Here is a 6000-nt window from a genome sequence, read left to right as displayed (position 1 = left end):
TTTTAAGCTGTCATTTGTTGTGTTTTAATTACATACCATTTCTCTCCCATCATCAAATTAGCACCTGCACTGGGGACTCCTCCTAATGGCCTGACTTAATGATGATTACAGACAATATCGGTTTCAACTTTCAGTAAACATCTGCAGCCAACCCGCTGAATAAATCACAGCCCAGATAAATCAATACGCTTAGAGTCGAGCAGCGGAAGAAGTGATCACACCGATGGTCTTGGGATTCTTTTACTTGACTGATAAACAAAGGCTCTTGACTGCTCAAAGAGGCCCTACACAGCAGAGGGTTGTTTCATCCTTCGACGGTGGGGGTTTGTGGGCACAGTGAGGACCATCTTCTCCGATGTTAACCATACCCTTGGGGGTTGGAGAGGCGACGACCACTTCTTTACTTTTTCACTCCGCCCATTCTCTGTCCTAACCCCCCTACCTCTCTCTGGCTGGCTTTCTCCTCACCCTTTTGTCGGCAGATTACTGGGGGTTTAGAGACGCACACACTGATCCCTCCCTCCCCTATCGGAACCACACAGGGGGTTAAGACCGGAGCACAGAGGGGAGACCTTTGCACAATGATCTGAATTACAGAGGCTTTTCTATGTAAGGCCACTTATATTCCCCCCATTTGCTTTGCTCAGAAATCACCACAGAGCGCCATTCAGTGCTCGTGGTTTTTCCCAGCAGGAACCTTGGGATATGTGCCAAAACCCAGAGCAGATTTCCTGTACCTAAACCAACACCTACAAAGTTCAGAGGGGGAGTTTGGAACTGAAAACTCATTGTCTTTAGTTTGGTTTGAAAACAAACATGTGCCATGCTTCTTGTAATCATGCATGGTAAAAGACCAAGACAGAAAAACACCCACGGCCAACAAACAAGCCCCAGGTGAAACCGCAGTGATGTGTAACTGTAACAACACACACAGCCCACATCTTCCCTCCGTATTGTGAGAGAGCGTAAGCTGTCTCCTCCTCTACAGGTCGGGATCCATCTCTCTCTGCCTTGTCCCTGGACAGATGCCCAGACAGCCCATCTGTCTGCACTGACCTGTGTTTGGGACCAAGGGGGGAGCCTAAGTGGTCCATGAAGGGGGTCTCTGGCATGTTGCCTGCCCGTAATGACAGTTAAGCTGCCAGCGGCTTGCCTAACAGCTCTGGAGGTCTCTCGGTGGTACCACAATATTGATATTGTATCGGGTCGCAAATGGCTTGGCAGCCTTTTAATGAGAGCTCAGATTGATCAGGCTGTAGTGGCTCTCCCCTATACTGTGTGTGATGCTCATTGGCTGTCCCTGCAGACCTGACCCTATGATCTGTATCACTGAGACAGACATACTGCCCACAATCTGTAGTCACAAGCACAAGACAATCTCAAGTACAAAGTGAAATCCTTAAAATGTCAGGAGGAATCTTAGTGGTTGCAATGAGTTGTTACTAAAATAGTCACGTGCAAAAGCTTTGGTTACCTATGTACTGCCCTTGAGCTTTAAAGAGGTTCAAATTGCAAAGGTGATGAAGTTTGTTTGCAACAGCTGAAACAAAACGTAACTGTGTAAGGACTCATCAGTCTCCAAAGTCATCAAATACTACTGGCTGTTGACTTTACAAGAACATAATTGAAACTCGAAAGCGATTTGGAGTTTTAAAAAATCTTTCAGTTTCAGTCTGTCATAATAAAAAGATCAAGTATATTCTCAATAATTTATCAGCCGTACACACAGAAAGGTGCTTTAAGCATATCAAACAGTTAAGAGAAATAACAACAAAGTGAGGAAAGTAACACTTTAAAGAAAAAATATTCAAACATTTATTCTGACGCAAGCACCACCCGCGCACATGCAAACTGAACTAACTGAATCATCCACCCACACACAGGAGAGAGAAAACAACGTCTCTTTGCTTTGTGCTGAAGTTCTCTGTAGGACCACTAACTGGACACAGGAGGTAAGTGAAGTTCAAATAAACAGAAAGAGAAGTAATGGATAAAAGACAAATATATTCAAACCACCTGCCTGTCACCCTCTTTAATGGTACTTCACCTCCTCCTCCTCTTTACCTGCCTCCACAGGCTCATGTCAAGGTCACAGCAGTGGTCTCTGAGATGTTACTCTCTCCTATTAGCCCCCCATTAGGGTTCTGTCAGACAGGCAGCCAGATGTCGGCCTCCTCCCTGTGTTGTGATCATGACCCCCCCTTCAGCCCCTGGACCTCTCCTGGGAGTATGGAGGTGGAAATGAAACCCTGCCCAGTACTCGGGGGAGAGCACATTGTGATTACTTTTCAGTGCGCCTGTACCACTGAAGCCGTTCCAGCACTGCGCTGCCGATTGGTCACACTGAAATGTAACGGGGAAAATTCAAGAACTGCATTTGCTTGAAACGGGTACATGTTGTGATTATGTCCTCTTACAAAATGTTCTCCACACACCCCCGCTGGTATCCTGCTCGCCCTGTTCTTCACCTTCCTTCACCGTGTTCCCCCTCTCTCTTTTATTAAACATGAATTAGCAACGCCTTGATCAAGTCTGGCACCCTTGCGTTGCAATTAGTGCTGTGTCAGAGCGCAGAGCGAGGCCCCATTTTACAAATAGTGTAATTACTGCAACAGCGGCCAGCTGACCTCAATTGAACCCCCACCCCCACCTTCCTGCACCTTCAAACCTTCATTTTGCACCTTCCTATCAGCTCAAAAGGAAAATTAAGCATCAGGCAGGACGGGGGGTATAGCCAGATTATCAACCACCGGGTGGGTGAGGTAGGGGGGGGGGGTTTAATAACCTTTTACTGTGGATCGCACCGAGCGAGAAGGTCAATCAGATTCATGAGAGAAGCGTCGTGGATGAATGTCTGCACTTAATGAGCGTCGTATAGCGCCAAGATGGCTGTTGTGCTCTCCTGCGTGTGAAGAAACGCATAAAAAAATAAATGGGGAGTCCAGCCAATTCAAGACACACATAAAATGCCCAGTAAATTCACGGTGTAAGCAGACAAGAGGGACGGAGATACACGGTCTCGGCCTATGGAGGAGACTCTTTTACTGCGGCAGAGAATCAATTAATTATCTCTACATTGTAGTTAAGGGAGGGTAAGACGTTACAAGGAAAATATATGAGGCTTCAACCGGAATAATATATCTCCACCAGATGCCATTCAGTCTCTGCAGTGTGGGCAGTGATGACAGGCTTGTTGCCATTCTGTGTTTGGTAAGCTCCTTGTTAAATATGTTTTTAAAAAAGCTATTAAAGCAATTATCAGAACGGCAGGAGAGCTGGGGATCGGTAAAGAAGAAATGCTTTTTGGAAGTCAGATGAGACCTCTTTTCAGCACCGTCGCCCCAGATAGCTTAAGTTTGCCGAGTGGTTATGCAAGTGGGCAGAGATTTTTTTTTTCAAATGTAGAGACGCACACACAAATACACACGCTCTCTTCTTAGCCTGCTACTTCTTTACAAATAGAGAGCCGACTTCCCAGCCAGCCGAAGGGAGCTGACACACAGCAAAAGAATGAGCTGCTTCAGAGTTGTTACTATAAAGCTTGGTCGGAGTGCTGAGTGCCTCTCTGTGTGTGGCGCCGCAGGTTGGCACGCTCACAGGGGGCTTTATTGGGGTGCCGTCCTGAGCGTCAGGCAGCGTGCCCGATGTTGACAAAGCCTGGTATCGCCTGCTGTCAGCCCATTCTGTGTGCACCCGGCGGAAAGAATCAATTAAGCCGAGCTCACAACAGTGCACTTTAATATTTGACTTCTAATCAGTGGGCAGAAGGCAGGCCGGGGCATGAAAGCAAGCTGGCAGTTCCTGTCTCGCTGATGTGGAAAATGAGGGTCAGGGAAATGCTCCCAGAGCTCTGCAATGTGCAACATGTTCAACAGAGAACATGTGAGGAATCAGTCTGAGGGAGACATTGCCCCCGACAACAGGCCGATCTCACTAAGTGTTTGGGGAAAATATCCCTTTGTCACTCACAAGAAATCAAAAGCATCTTATGCAACAAGCTGCAAGGAATGGAGAAGAAACAGGCTGGTCGTAAACAACTGGAGCTCTGTGGAGGGGACAGTGGTTTGAAAGAAGAAAATCGAATTGATGAGGTCTTCTCTCGGCAGATGAACTGCTCCTTTGAAGAGTTTTTCTTGAAGACTTTTGGGGTTTATTCCGCACTGCCGAAGGCCCACAAGAAGAGGAGAAAAAAGGGAGAGGTAAATGCTGTCCTCACGGTTTTGAAGTGGAGCGGGGTCCTCAAACAGAATATTTCAACAAAGACATATCATTCACCTGCCTGCTCTTGCGAGTTTCAAAAAGACAAGAAGGAAAATCACAGTTGTGCTCCGTGAGGAGAACAGCTACATGGCCAGACATGTTTTGTCTTTTTCCACAAACCAAACCCTCAACTATCAGGGCTATATTAGGAGTTGTCTGTAGCGCCGTTGTTTGTTAATCAAAGAGAAGAGTTCATTACAGTCGTGCATACTGATGTTTTCGCAAGTGATAATGAGTCAGCTGTGCACAGCTGTGTACATAATATGCCCACATGTGCGGAGAGCTGCTTCATCTGCTGCCATCCAACTGTTCACACAGGACGCCCCGATCGCAGCCAGCAACACGAGCATGTTACTGGTAAACAGCCAGCAGGACAGTGGTAAGTGGCCACGTGTCCGCATCGTGCAGATTTATTGCCTTTTTCAAACCAGTGTTAGCACAAATGCATTTTCAATTTTTCTAAAAACTCATTGCTCACTAAAAACTTCTTATCCAAACATAAAACTCATGTTTACCTGTTCAGTGGGGACATGAGGATAGCCCAAAGCCACTTTTGCCGTTGTTATTGATTTAAAAATGCAGCGTTTATAACTTTCTTGTTAATTCTAATGAAATCTCTATGCATCTACCATTTCACTCTGTTTTCCCTCCTCTTCATAATTACCATTTGGACTGATGACCACAGAGGGGGCATCTGCTGTGTCCACACAACATAACACCCACAACTTTCTTTTGATCATCAGTTCTATCTCAGCGGGGCCAAAAACAACCATTATTTTCTTCATGCAGAATGAGATGCTAATCACTGGCAGGTGGATCAAATGAAGAGATGTGGGTTTGAGACAGACTGAAGCAGTGTGATGTGATGAGAGTTGCCTCTGGAGGTAACATATCTTTCCCCCGCAGTAAATAAACCATCGCTGTAAACAGTAGCACGCTGCGTTTGTTTCCTCCGAGGTCGGTAGAATCCATGGTAACAGGGAATAATTATCAGAATTTAGTCTGTGATACCCAGACAGGTTGAAAGGTAGATAAATAGGTAGATATGCAAAATGCTCTGCATAATCAGGCACTTTGCTCCCATAGGAAAAACAAATACAGAAACCTACAGCAACATAACAGAAAGGTGCATCCGTCCACACATGCAAGTCAACTCTCCCTATGTGAGAGAGAAATCAGAGGGCAGAATGAGGACCTTACCTTCCTCTCCTTTCTAAACAAGCTGCCTCTGATGTGCTCTTCTCCCACAGAAATCAGCCTTCGACTGCCAAGTTCTGTAAGCAAACACACAGTGGATGAAGACTTGGAATATGTGCAACTTCCACTTAGGAGCTCAAACTGTTTCATATCGAAATCTATGAATATTGTACGCATTCTGCTTCTTCCCTGCCTGATGCTGGCTTATATTGTCTCTGTCCTCCCTAACAAACACCATAAGCCTTTCCTGAGTCCCGATGCCACTCCCTCCCACTCACCCCTGAGGATGATGACACATCTGTTTTAGGACACTGACAAACTGTAGGAAGTGGAGATAAACAACCGCATACGTCATGTTAGTCCACATGGTATTCTGCACAAGGTAAAAATCCATATTTGACTGATGTTGGAACGCCTGAGGGAGCAGGCGGTAGTTCAGGAGGTGGTTTAATTATACATGTGCCAGAAATAGAGTAAAAATTGCTACATTTCCAACATAATTACTTCTCACCCTGCAGAACATTTTTAGCGATGGTAATAATA

The 6000-nt window shown here is 45.8% G+C and overlaps 1 protein-coding gene across 7 annotated transcripts in view; it reads right to left on the bottom strand.

The window, feature by feature from the left end:
• The window catches only part of sulf2a (sulfatase 2a), a 45431-nt gene that overhangs the window by 19890 nt on the left and 19541 nt on the right, over positions 1-6000 (bottom strand). For 2 of the 7 annotated variants that reach the window (XM_079681382.1, XM_079681384.1), the window contains one exon: positions 5461-5534. The exons of the other annotated variants lie outside the window; for them this stretch is intronic. The gene's annotated coding sequence lies outside the window, so the exon portion shown is untranslated. The remainder of the gene's footprint in view (positions 1-5460; positions 5535-6000) is intronic. 7 annotated transcript variants of the gene reach the window in all.

Source organism: Notothenia rossii (assembly GCF_949606895.1).
Source record: "Notothenia rossii genome assembly, chromosome: 5".
In the NCBI taxonomy this organism is placed as follows: Eukaryota; Metazoa; Chordata; class Actinopteri; order Perciformes; family Nototheniidae; genus Notothenia; species Notothenia rossii.
The sequence above is the reverse complement of the archived record's forward strand: the minus strand, read 5'-3'. Positions and strand labels throughout refer to the sequence as shown.